Source organism: Equus caballus, chromosome 4, assembly GCF_041296265.1.
Source record: "Equus caballus isolate H_3958 breed thoroughbred chromosome 4, TB-T2T, whole genome shotgun sequence".
Taxonomy (NCBI): domain Eukaryota; kingdom Metazoa; phylum Chordata; class Mammalia; order Perissodactyla; family Equidae; genus Equus; species Equus caballus.
Window position 1 is genome coordinate 55,514,162 of NC_091687.1, and position 14,074 is coordinate 55,528,235.

General features: G+C 34.9%; 1 long non-coding RNA gene across 1 annotated transcript; it reads left to right on the forward strand.

Moving 5' to 3' along the window:
* The first annotated feature begins 5,094 nt into the window (after positions 1 to 5,094).
* LOC111773084 (uncharacterized) lies at positions 5,095 to 6,658 on the forward strand. Its single transcript, XR_002807282.2, has 3 exons — positions 5,095 to 5,171; positions 5,484 to 5,591; positions 5,714 to 6,658. It is a non-coding gene; the product is annotated as an uncharacterized lncRNA (long non-coding RNA).
* The last annotated feature ends 7,416 nt before the right edge of the window (positions 6,659 to 14,074 follow it).

The window sequence follows — 14,074 nt, forward strand, 5'->3', positions numbered from 1 at the left end:
TTCCCCTTGCTCCTTTTCCCCCCAATTTTTAAAATTGTGGGAAAATACACGTAACATAAAATTTACCACCTTAAACATTTTTAAGTGTATATTTCTATGGTATTAAATACATTCATATTGTTGTGCAACCATCACCACCATCCATTACCAGAACTATTTTCATCTTGTAAAACTGAAACTCTATGACCCGTTAAACAATAACTTCCCATTCCCTCCTCCCTCCAGCTCATGGCAACCACCTCTGTACTTTGTGTCTCTATGATTTTGACTACTCTAAGTACTTCATATAAGTGGAATCGTACAATGTTTGTCTTCTGCGACTGGCTATTTCACTCAATATAATGTTCTCAAAGTTCATCCACATTGTAGCATATGTCAAAATTTCCTTCCTGTTTAAGGCTGAATAATATTCCATTATATGTATATACCACATTTTATTTATCCATTCATCCAGTGATAGATACTTGGGTCACTTCCATATCTAAGCTATTGTGAATAATGACACTATGAACGTGGGTGTACAAATATCTCCTTAAGACCTTCCTTTTAATTCTTTTGCATCTATACCCAGAAGTGGAATTGCTGGATAATATAGTAATTCTGTTTTCAATTTTTTGAGGAATAATAACTGTTTTATACAGCAGTCATACTATTTTACATTCCCACCAACAGTACACAAGGGTTCCAATTTCTATGCATCCTTGCCAACACTTATTTTCTTTTTTCTTGATAGTAGCCATCCTAAGGTGTATGAGGTGGTATCTCATTGTAGTTTTGATTTGTATTTGCCTAATGCTTAACAACGTTGAGCATCTTTTCATGTGCTTATTGGCCATTGGTGTATCTTCTTTTGAGAAGTATCCTTTGCCTATTTTTGAATCAAGTTGTTTGCTTTTCTTGTTGAGTTTTAGGAATTCTCTCTATGTTCTGGATATCAATGACTTTTCAGTATATTATTTACAAATATTTTAGCTCATTCTGTAGATTTCCTTTTTAATCTGCTGATAATATCTTTTGATGTACACAGTTTTTAAATTTTCAGAAATTCCAATTTGTTTTTTCTTTTGTTGCCTGTGCCTTTGGTGTCATATGCAAGAATTCATCACCACATCCAATGTCATGAAGATTTCCCCCTATATTTTCTAAGAGTTTTGTGGGGCAGGGGCTTGCAGCAATGTGGGGAGGTACAGCAAAAATGGCCACCCACTTCTTTGTCTGTATCTCTGTGATTAGAAGCAGCAATCAGTGATCAGAGTGCAGATCCCTGATATTTGGAGGTCAGGGTCCTTTTTACCCACTGTGGCTCCTACAAACTGTGTGCAAGCTCTTCTGGAAACCTGTATGGCTGCCTGCTATGTGGCTGAGGAGTGGGGATGGGTAGCTGCCACTGTGCTAAGAATTGATTGACCAAATTAATGACAGTTTACTCTCAAAGCCTTCTAGAAGTTGCCACCCCTCAATAGACTCCAGAGTTCCAAAATAGTTACATCTGACAGATTCTGCTGGTGCAGTTGTTGTCTAGGTGGGGAGACAGATTCCTGGTGCTTTGTACTCCACCATCTTCCCAGAATCCTCTCCAAGTTAATATGTCTTTTTGATCAATCTCTTAAAGTAATTGTTTGGACATAGGCTAAAATTTAAAATATGTTTTAAAGAGCCCATTAACGTAAGCTGGAAGGGTGTGAATAAATCACGGATGACTAGCAGGCCCCTTTGATTTCCTATTAAAAATTATTTTAATATGACTGATTTTTATGTACATTGATGATCTAATAGTTTTATTTGTCCACTGTGACATTTAACCAATAACTAGTATTTATCAGTCTCTAGAATGAAATATATAATATCTAGTCATTTATGATTTTATAACTGATGACAGTAATTGGATCATAATTTGTTTTATTTGGTGGAGAGCTGAGTCAAACGTAACTACTCAGGTTATGACAAATCATTGTCATTGGCCTTTGCAAAATTTCTCTGTTTATTTGTTTAAAAAAATCTATCCCATTTTATCTGCAATTTCCCTCCTATATCCTCACCCTTATGAGATGTATCCTTCTGTTTGTATTTATTCTTGTAAAAACTATATATATTGTGTGGATTTTTAGTTTGCATGCATAAATTATATTGGTCTATACATCTAGTTTTGTTTCTTGTTTTTTTTCTATTCAACGTTGTTTTTAAGATCTGTGTTGCTCTTTTTATACCTGTTCAGTATTTTCCCTATTGCCACACGGTAGTTTATAGTATGCATATATACACTTCATCTATCTTGTTTCCCAGTGATGGACTAAGAGATCTTCTATTCCTTGTCACCACAAACAGTCCTTGTACAGCTTCCCTTTTGGACTGGATCATAAATTTTACTCAGCATAAAACAGTGCTGTTTATGCTGCATTTGAGATAACCTACCTTCATGTATGTAACTTTAAAGACTCATAGCCTATGTTTCTTCCTGGGAATTTAAATTAAAGGCCATAGGAAGAAGCCTTTTAATCCCAAATTAAGGGGCCACTGATTTTCCCACAGACTTACTAATGAAGTGCATCAAGCCATTATTGTGTGGTCTAAATTCTGTGTGAATATCAAGTATTGTTTAAATAGTCATTAAAAAGTACTTATGGAAAGAAAAATTCTCCCATGGAAATGTATGAAAATTGTTGCTATCATTATAAAGTCATTTGAAAGGAACATATTATTTGCTATGCAGTCTATCATAACTCCTTACTTTAAAAACTAATTTTAAGTACTATGAAAGAATTACCATTTTCTTCCCTGTAATCTTAAATCTTGGCATCTTTGCCAGTTCATCTTGGCTGAGCTGTAGTTATGATCCATAAATAATTCTATTTATCAAATTTTCAGTGTAGTGACTAACATGAATAAATACACTTGGGCCACTGGTCAACATTATGTACTAGTTATAGGCTGATTAAAAGTTAAATTTCTAATAGAGCATAAATTATTCTTCCTATGAGCAAGCATATTGAATTTCACTATATTTTTACTTCTCTTCTTTTAGAAATGTATTTTCAAAATAAAAATGTGAGATTAAGGCTTTGTTTCCAGCCAAGAGCTCAGTATGATAGATTCAAGGTGGTCACAGATTATTTGATCTTTCTCCCATTGAGAGGTCAGGTCTCTTCCCCACTGCTGGAATCTAAGTGAGCTTTGTGACTTCTTTGATCAATAGAATATGACAATGTGACCTTGTATCTGTTTCCAAGCCTGACTTTTAAGGAAAAGACAGTTTCTAGTTATAACCTCTTGGAATACTCATTCTGAGGGCAGCCAGCTTCCATGTAAGAAGACTGATTATACTAGGAGAACCATGCTATGAAGAAGTCCAGGCTAGCCACATGGAAGCCAGATGGATATCTCTCCAGCCCATAGTTGTTCCAACTATGTCAGCACAGGCATCAGATGTGGGTGAAGAAGCTTTTAGATGACCCTAGCTCAGCTACTCTCTGACTGTAATCGAATGAGAGACTCCAAATGAGAACCGTTTCACCTGAGCTCAGTCAACCCACATAACAATGTAAAATAAATACTTGTTTTAAGCCATTAAATTTTGGGGGTGATTAATCTGCAGCATTAGACAACAGGAATATTTGATCTCCAAATTGTTTCTCAGGCTTATGAGATGTTACGGTAACTGTGCTAAAATAAAACGTGTCCATGGGGTCATGTGTGCTCTCCTTATACTAAAATAGTTTATATCTATCTATGATAACTAGGACAAGAAATAGGAGATAATGAGTAAATTTCTGAATGTTTAAGGATTGGACTGAGTATGAAACTTATTATTGTAATAATCTTTTGACCAAAGAAGACCAGAAAGAAAGGAGACAAATGTGTTTGCAACAGCAGATAAATTTGATGAGCTTGAAAAAGATCAATTCTTAAAATTTTAAAGAATATATTTCCAAGGCATTCTTTAATCACCCCCCAGGGAATAGTCAGCATCTCTTTGTGGGACTGCATAGATTTGGGAAGTTTTTATTTTGTGAGATGAATATTTATTCATTTCTCTATTTGAGACTGTGTGTATGTTATCAGAATATGTGAAAATTTACTATTGCCTATTTGTATATATTCAAATGTCTTATCTTTAAGTCCTGGATGTGTGTTTATCAGACCTGTGACCTACCTAGATCACTGACTCTCAGGATCTTAATCTGTAAAATGAAGATAAAAACTGTAACCAGTTTATAAGTCTTTATTGTGAAGAACAAATGAGAGAATTCATGAAAAACTCAGGAGAGTGCCTGGCAGGTATTAAATACCCAATGAAGTTTATTATTATTTTTAATATTACTATTACCATTACTATATAAAAAATAACAATAGAAATAAAAGGGAGCAGTGAGAGAGATTGTTTAGACAGAGACTGAGTCCACACTTTCTCCATTTTAAACTAGAGTCCAGTCCTTCCCCATTGCTATTTGCAATTGTCCTAGAGATTTAAAAAAAAATTTTCTTGAGTAAGTACTAAATATTGGGACAGCAGTATAAAATGTTCCCTGTGTCTTTCTTTCATTTTAAATCTATCAGTTCTACATTTTGGAAGAATCTACACCTTGAAGTCTGGACCAGGGAATGGAGGACTCTGCAGGGCCCCAGGGGTCCTCAGATGATACTTAAAAAAGTTTCTTGCGTTAGTTTGAACTGAGTAATAAACAGCACAGGTTGAGCTGAGATGCCATTCCCTTCCTTTGGTGGTGGAGATGAGAAGAGATATAAAATTCTTCATGGTCTGGAGATATTTTTTTACCTCTTATATATTAACTCTCCCCATTGCTTGCCTTGGAGTCTTCATTTTCTGCGTGTGGTTACATATACTTGGTGTACTTTCTCATCTCTGGGAAGTCACACATCTCTCCTTCCTGCCAGGATCACTCACCCCTTTCCCCTTCTCTGACTAATGCCTAATGTTTGTTTTTCTAGTAGAGTAGAAATCACTTTGGGACGTCGGTGCCAAAACAGTTGGATATCTTCCTTCTTAATGTTTCTGTGGCTACCTGAATTTTGCTTAATTTAATGCTTGTTCCACTGTACTGAAAAATTTAATGTATTTATCTGTCTCTTCCAATAGAGTGTAAGCTCCTTGAAGGGAGAGACTGCTTTATTTTCACTGGCGAGTACAATGCTTGGCATACAGAAGATACTCAGTAAGTATTTGTTGAAGTAATACTAAAGAGATGCTAAAGTCAGAGGGTCAACTCCATTGAGTCCTTCCAGAAGAAAAAGAGCATGCTGCTGTTGTTTAGCTCTCCTTTGTCTAACTACCTACCTTTTGGAGCTAGTTGAGTTTTATAATTTTTTTTCTTCTTCCCATTTACCTTAGCTTTTGTGTTTCCATGTATATCTAGTTTATATTATGTCTAGTTTTATGTATTATTTGTGGGTCTGGGTACCTCTTTGTTAAATAAAATATTGACCTGTTTTTATTTTTTAACCCCCAAATTGAATTTGTTTTGCAGGAATAGTGGTGGTGATTTCCATTGCAAACATGGATGTTCCCTTAACATACATTAAGACCATATCACACTCTATAGTATTCCAAAAGGGAAGGTGAACTGTTTTCAAAGGTAATAAATAGCTTTAACAACAAAGGATGTAAACACCTCATGAAACAAAAAGTCTCTAGTCATATGAATGACTTGTTGCTAAACATTTCAACAGGATCAACCTTTGTTTCTTTGATCTTTAGGTTTCTACTTTTGAATGTCCACACCTGGCATCTGCAGTAAAATACACAGCATCTGGATTACAGAATGCAAATAACATCCATTCAGGCAAACTTTCAAGCTTTGGTATATGCATCATGCATTGAAAATAAATTGATTTAGACTGCTGTAGGACCTTTATATGATTTTGGGGATCAACTTTAAAATTTTTCTTTGGATGGACCTATTCTGCCTCCCTTTTCAGTATTGAATAGGATCTTTTATTATTCTCAATATCATTTGAATACTAAACGGCACTAATTGAGTATATTTAGTAAGAATGACTAGTTTTTCTTAAGTTTCTGTATACCTTTCTGCATTAAACAGATTTCTAAAACCCATAAAGAATCATTTATTAGCAAGATACTTAGACATTTTCCTTATGCTATTTATTGTCCGCAACTTTTAGGTACCTTGGAAAAATGTAAAAATTTGAAACAAGCCAACATTTTTTTTCTAGTCGTATACCATTATGACTTCTTTTTTCTCAAAACTTTTGTGGAAGTGGGGTTAGGAAAAGTGCAAGAATTGGCAAAAAACAGAGGAAGGCAAATATTAATTATCATGTATAATTGAGTAATAAGCCTTAAAGGCACAATGTTTCTAGGACAAGCTTTATGTTAAATAGACAACTGTGTGACTTAGTGCTCCAAGAAAACTTATAGATCGTGTTCTCTTTAAGTGGATCATTAAACTTGCCTTTAGATATAATAAAAGTGATTCTAGGTTACTCAAGCAATTTATAATAATAATTTAAGGTCTTTTTTACTGAAAACTATTTGGTTATTATGCATTTATATGTGACTGATGTAATTAGGTTATGAATTTTTATTTCTATTATAACCTGGCCATTCTTTAAAGAAGGTATGCTAGAAATATTATATTCAAAGTGAGTAAAATTATATCCAGTTAAAATCTATTCATTCAGACAGTGCTTCAGGTCTTGTTAATTTTCCCCCATCCCTATCCATCTAAATATCCAGATGTTTGATGTTGCATGTGATTGTACGAAAGCTCTGATCTGAAATCCTATGGCTTACTGGATTACCCTTTACCCACATGGTTTAAATTAATAACAAAAAAATGAACCAGGGCAATCTTGCAACAAAAGAACAAGACTTTATTGTATAACAGAATTGCAGATGTGGAAAGGTGCTCATAATAAAGACAGAATATTTCTGTTTCATAGAGCATCTGGAATGCCACAGGATCTCTAAGTTATCAGGAACTAATGTTAGACAGCCTTGGTTTGTGATTAATTTAATATTCAGAGAGACTTTTTTTAAAGCCTTGTGCCATTCATCATCATAATGTCATTTTTGCAATCCTAAAATGATTTACAAAGTCAACTCTCCCCCTTAATTTCTAAAACAATATTAAGACATCAAAAAGTTTCAGATACAAACTTCAAAGGGCAGCCAAATCAGAGATTTCTGGCTAAGACAGTTTAGATCATTTAATATCCTCTGGTTTTCCTAGGATTAAATTACAGCCTATAGAATTCTTGGAATTTGGCTAAGGAAGTATTATATAATATAGCATGGCAATTTTGGGGAAGCTGGCAAAGGACTACACAGAGGAGATGCCATCTTTTTAATTTATCAGCCTTTCAGTGAGTGCTTGTGAAGCAGTAGAGTAGGAGAAGTTATCCCAGTGTGAATACCAAGCTTTGATAACTGGAGAAATGTTTGAGTGTGAGCTCAGGATGACATTCGTTTGGGGACATTTACTTTCTTCTTTGTAGTCATCACATTACAGTGAAGCTTAGATTCACAGAGTGAAATTAAGGCTTACGAATGAATGTCTGAGGCAGGAACCGATAACAGGAACTCATTCTGACACAGCCACAAAGGCAATGCTTCCAGTCTCTGTGGTTTTCTAGGGACAACAGTGACCGCTGGTTGCTTGTGTAGCGCCATGATGTGGCCTGCGAGAATCACACCACACAACACTCTGGCTGCAGGAACAATCCTAACCATTGGCTTTCTCTGAGGAAATTTAGCATTTTCTAAAAGAACCACATTCAGCTTGAAGTTGAGCTTAAAAGAAAAGGTCTGTGAAACAAATGTTAGTGCTCTGACTAAACCAAAATATAAGTGATTGTTACAGGAAATGACCTGTTACAAAGGACTTTCCACCCCAAATTCACACATGCCGCCAGAAAGGTGAATGTGTTATAGATTGTGATGTGCATAAAAGCAAACTTGATCACTCTTAGGATAATATATATATATTTAAACAAGATTTTGGTGACCTCAGACAATACTGTTCATCTGATAATCCGCTTTGCTTCTGTGCCTTAAGTTGGTAACATATTGTAGAAACAGAAAGCACTGAAGTCTTCCTGATTTAAAGAGATCAATAACAACAAAAAAGATAAGAAATTACAGGAAAACTTTACAGAAAAATTACTTTTCATAATTTTAAATTTGTTTTAAAAATTTAAATGTGTATTTATTGTTCCTAACTTCAGTGTTTTGTGCATGTGCATAAGAGCGTCAGTACCCTGAAGCCACAAGAGCTTGATTTAAAGTGATTAAAGTGTGAGATCTGCTTAAACAGTCAATGCATTTAAACTGCAGTCTTAGGAAACCAGAGTCCACTTTGTAGGTATCTTTCAATTTGGCATAACTAAATAGATCCAAACCCGTATTAGTTCAAGCTGCATTTTCTACTTTCCTAACATGTGTTGATCCTCCCAGTTTATTTTATTTGCACTTCATATTTTAAATTTAGATATGCTATCCCATCAGAATGTGGCTACTCTTTATTGTTTTTAAAGGACTGAGAACATAACTCTCTATTTGCTTTATCATAAAGTTTTGCACAGATGCTCCATGTCATATTTTTAGGTTTATTTTCTCCCTTGGATCCTCTCATGTAGCTACTTAGAATTTCTTTGTGAGTGAAGTGTGTAAAATAAAGGAAACCATAACAGCACATTCAAAATTGCAATAGGCATGCCCATTACATCAGCATCACTTTTCACATTCTTTCCATAATATTTCTTTGTCTATCCTCATTTTAAAGATGAATGAAAGAGGGTAAAGAGAGAGTAGGTAAAGGATGAAAGCACAAATAAGATTAGAAAGCAGGATAGAGAGACGCACAATATCAAAATAGAGTTAAAAGACTCAGTAAAAGAGGTGGCTGCTGAACTTTGCTTGGAGTTACGCCATGTGCTTTGCCTAAAAATGTTAAAATTATGATAATAGAATAATGGTAGGTATCAAAGAAGAGTGCATATCAAATTAGATGTGGCTTCAGGGAGATCATCAGTGATAAAATATTACCCTTTTTCCTTCAGGTTGACAATCCTCCCACCAGTTTCTCATGAATCTGCCAGCAACTAGATTATTTTATTTAGAAAATTAATTTTCCTCTCTGTTGAGGTCACACACTAATGCTTAGCAGGGACCAAGCAGGTAGAGAAAAGGACAAATGTGTCCTATTTGGGATTATATGTTTTTAAACAATATTTTGGAAATCTTGTGTTTGCAAAGCACTCATTCTTTCTAAAAAGTGCAGCCAGTGCCTCAACTCTACCCGCTTGCTGCTATGGGGGAACGTGAGTTCTGTGTAGCTGTAGCCAACTCCTCACCACGTCAATAAGAAAACAAAAATTTTATTTTTCTACTATTTAAAGAAATACAGTAGAAAAAGTCAAAAGCAAATATAAAATTCTAGTATTATGTGATTTATTACAGATATCTTCAACGGAAAACCTAATTAAACCACGTAGTAACATCATAATTTTGTGCCTCGATGTAGAGAGTGCAGAGTAAGATACACATTCCTTTCTTTGAAAGTCAAAAAACTGGGGAGGATGTGGAACCATATGAGATCCTGGATATCCAGAGGGAAGAATTAAGGCCTCACAGTTTCTTAATTCTATCAGTTCTTCTCACTTTGACAGTTCTTTTTCTTCAGGATGGGCTCTCATGCACAACAGAGGGACATTAGAACACAGGTTGTATGTGAACCATTATGTCTTCCACTGTCTGATTTTTTAAAAATCTCATATATGTTTTTAAAGCAAAAGGATATTAATTCCAGTGATTATATTAAGGTGGTTTTGGAAGCACTGCTATAAGTCCTCTGAACTTACATAGGTTCCCCCATAGACATATGTCATCAGTTGTCTGAATTCCATTTAGATTATCTTACTCAGAACTGAACATTCACTGACAAGTACATCTGTGCCAAATGCAAATATTTGATATAAAGGTTGGATTTAGCAAGACTTGCTGTATCTATTATGCAGGAGATTGCTGTAGCCTTATTAGTTGTGAGATGGTTAGGAGTATACCTTTTAAAAATCAATTAGGAGTTGGGCTGGCCCCGTGGCCGAGTGGTTAAGTTCGCGCGCTCCGCTGCAGGCGGCCCAGTGTTTCGTTGGTTCGAATCCTGGGCGCGGACATGGCACTGCTCATCAGACCACGCTGAGGCAGCGTCCCACATGCCACAACTAGAAGAACCCACAACGAAGAATACACAACTATGTACCGGGGGGCTTTGGGGAGAAAAAGGAAAAAATAAAAAATCTTTAAAAAAAAAAAAAAATCAATTAGGAGTCCCTTGATAAAGGATCTAGGTCATATTATCTGTTTGTCAGATATTCAGCTGGTATGTGTATTTGTTGGAAATCATTTGAACCTAGGAATCACGTGGTCTCTAATGTCTAGGATCTCTACATTGTTTTAGTTTAGACTACTTTTTTCCAATGAGAGTTGTGCCATTTTTTCAAATAAATCAAAGTATTTTATGCACAAGGAAAAATGATTATGACATATGAAATGTGGAAAGACCACAGCAAAGAACTACCTTTCAGACTAGATATGTCTTCTTATAATTCTTCATCAAATACTAATTTTAAATAGAGCCCCATATAAAGTAAGTTTATGGCTCTAACCAAATGGTTTTATCTTTTTCAAGTGACAGGAGTGAAATTCTTTGTACCTGTGTACCTTTTTGGTTAAACATAAATATAGAGAGATATATATGAATTAATACAAATGACTCAGAAGCTAATAAATCTCCCTTTAATTAAAATAAATACATCTAAAGAGGCTAGATAACTTCAGCTATGCATAGACTCCCCAGTCACTATTCACAAAAGAAAATATAGATATTGATATATTAATTTCCTCTAAAGACCTGTGCTACCCGAGATGACCTAACATTGAAGACTCTTCCTTTGCAGTTAGTTGCTGATGCCTAAGGTCACCTCTTGTGATGGGCGACTGCAGAGGCTGGTCTGCACCCTGTGCTTATTGGGGGGGGTGGTGCCAAGGGATACTGCATGTACTCTGTTTTATTGAACAACCAAAAAACATCAAAATTCAATTTCAAAATTTTGTGTTAATAATACATGAAACATGCCAATGGTGCAGCTCTTTTGAATCAGATTATTTTAGGAAGTCCACACTGATGGAGTTGCCTTCTAGACATAGCCTCAATGATGTTGATAATCTTTTTCCCTCTTTTAGAGATCTCACTTGGCCTCCCTTTACAATCATGTCTTTTACATTTTAAGAGTGGTTGTCTTCCTTCTTTTCCAAGTGGCTTAGTGGTCATCGATTACTTGAAGAGAGCACCATGGGTATCCACACCTGTAATGTCTAGAAAATGCTTTAAGGATTTCGTGAACTATAACAGTGAGATTTTGACTTTATTCTTTGATAAATTGAAGAGGTTCTATGTAGAATTTATGTTTTTTTAAAGGCAATATGTTATAGCCATCAAAATCCCTAGTGCATACTGCCAATGATTTTTGAAGACCAAGTTTCTATTTTAATTAAATCCTTACTTGGAAAAATTAGAGTTTTTAAAGAATTTTTCTTTTTGTTTTATGTCAGTGTATGTTTAGAGCCACACGGAAAGGTGAGGTGTGGTCAAGTGGTATTATATGCTAAATAATATTATATTTACTATTTTATTCTGCGTCTACTTTGGTGGAATTTGTTTGTTTATGCACATATATGTGTAATAAAATATATATGAATTTTTTCTACGTTTTTATAAATATGTTGTCAAGGCATATTTTTCACTGGACAGCTTAATTTTCTTAGGGTCTACTAGCCAGTGCTTCTAATAGGTTCTCTAGGCTTTTGATAAAGTTGAAAAACAGAATGTAACTGAATAAAGAGATAAGAGTGCTAAGCTGTGTTCCATGAGTATTTCTGCTAAGAAGGAAAAATGAAAGTAGAATTTTCTAGAGCAGAGTAACATGGTAAGTAGATGTTCAGCAGATGGCAAATTATTGCTGGGGAGGAATTGTGAATTAGGATAGAAAGATAAAAGGAGGTGGACAAGAATCCACATGTTTATTCTTTATGGATGCCAGACACACTGTATCCTTCTCTTAATTTATTTAAGAATATTTAGTGCTTCCTATGTCTCAGGCACGACACTCTTTGGTCAGCAATAATCACTCTTTCACTTCTTTCATAAACTTGATTTAATTTGTGGCTAGGTTACCCCCTCACCTTTCTATTCTACTTTCCTCATTCTTGTTTTGTTAATGTTGATGTAGTACTGCTTTTGTTGTTTCACTCTATGTGCTCCATGGTGGTCAAGAAATTATGTAAAAAACTTTGTGCAGTGCTGGAAGAACAGATACTTAAGTCTCTTTCCAGGCACTGTAGAGGTTAGGAAGGTTGCCTCGAAGGTGGATCTGAAGAATAGCAATATGCCCATATAATAAATTCACACAGTTTCAGGTAAAGTGGCAAATGAGATATAGAGGCGAAAGGATTGACTTGGAAATTAGGATTCCTGGGCTATAAAGAAATAGATGTTTCCACTATGTGAAAAAGTCTGTAATATTTTCTAGCCTCGCTTCCATCCTTTGTGGAATGAAAGGGTTTAGTTATATGCTCCCTAGGTTCCCTTCCATTGTGAAATTAATTCTATTATTTCAAGAGTACAACCTGTGTCAGGGATTTTAACATCTGTTACCTAGTCATTTGGTGGATCAAGAACTTATTTAAATTAGTTTATAAAATTTGAATTAATAGTTTCAGACAGGACTCCCTAAGGTTATCTGTTTAATTCATTTTTTAGAATTCTGGAATCATCAGGAAGTAAAACCATTGAAAATTTCGAGACTCATTAGTGGAATGTGCATGTATTTTTAAACACCATTAAGAAAAGTATGTAACCATCTTCATTATTGTATCTCAGTATCTATAAGAAACAACTTTCCTGGAGTCATTTAAGCTCACTTCCTCAGTTTGAATTTCTCAAAAGATAAGGAGAGTTATATGTCAATTTGTTTTATATAACAAACTTTATTGTTATTGATAGCCACTTTCACAATCTTTGAAGTCACACCTCTGGCTGTCTCCCTTCTAGAATAAATAATCTTATTAAAATTGTATTTGCCCATTTAAGGGCTTTTCAGTGAAGCTAAATGATCTGAAATGAATGTTTTGAGTAATTGTTACTCTGTGAACTTCACTGTATCACAGGACATAAAACAGAAATATGATCTCCTTAATCTTGATTCTATTTTCTGCGTGTTCCATAACTTCCTCCATCAATACAACCAAAGCAGCTGAAAGTTAGAAAACTATGGTACTTGTCTTCAAATCCCTTTGCACTTAGGTAGTGGGTGTGAAAACAGAAATGTAAGAAACAGAACATGTGTGATATATGAATCAAAGCGTAGGGGCTATTTGGTGTGAAACAATGTGATCCTTGTAGCTCCTGCTAATGCATCATTCAGCAAATGCCTGAAGAAGACAAAGTTTTCAATGGCAAAAACAGCCTCCTGGAAATAGACCCTTCATTCAGTCCCTTGCATGAAACTTTATTGGACGAAAACAAAGGAATATCTTTATCGTATGAACTTAAAATAGGTGTCTGTAGTTGGATACATAACAAATACATGGAAATGAATTTGTTCACATCATTACCTGCTTTCTGCAAAACTAGCTGCTCTCCATTTCAGCTAAAATTCTTAACAAGTCAAGGTGTCACATGTAACACATGGAAACAGAAATAAATGTGACTAAGGTATATTTTCTAAAGGGTGTAACTTAACTGGTTTTGTGGACCTTAGGCCCCAAAATATGATTACAGTAGTTAGATAGAATTCATACAGCCCCCAACATCTGAATATAAATACTTGGAAGTATTCTTTAATCCAGAAGTTTATGAAGGTGATATGTATAATCACTGAGAATGACCAAATTATGGTTTAAATAATATAGATTTCTATTCAGTTAACCTAAACATTATTCTATAACAACTTACAGAGGAAGTACTACAGACCTCAAGTCATTTTATTCAGGAACTGGTGAAAATGGACATGGTTAAGAGAGGGTATAGATAAAAGACTT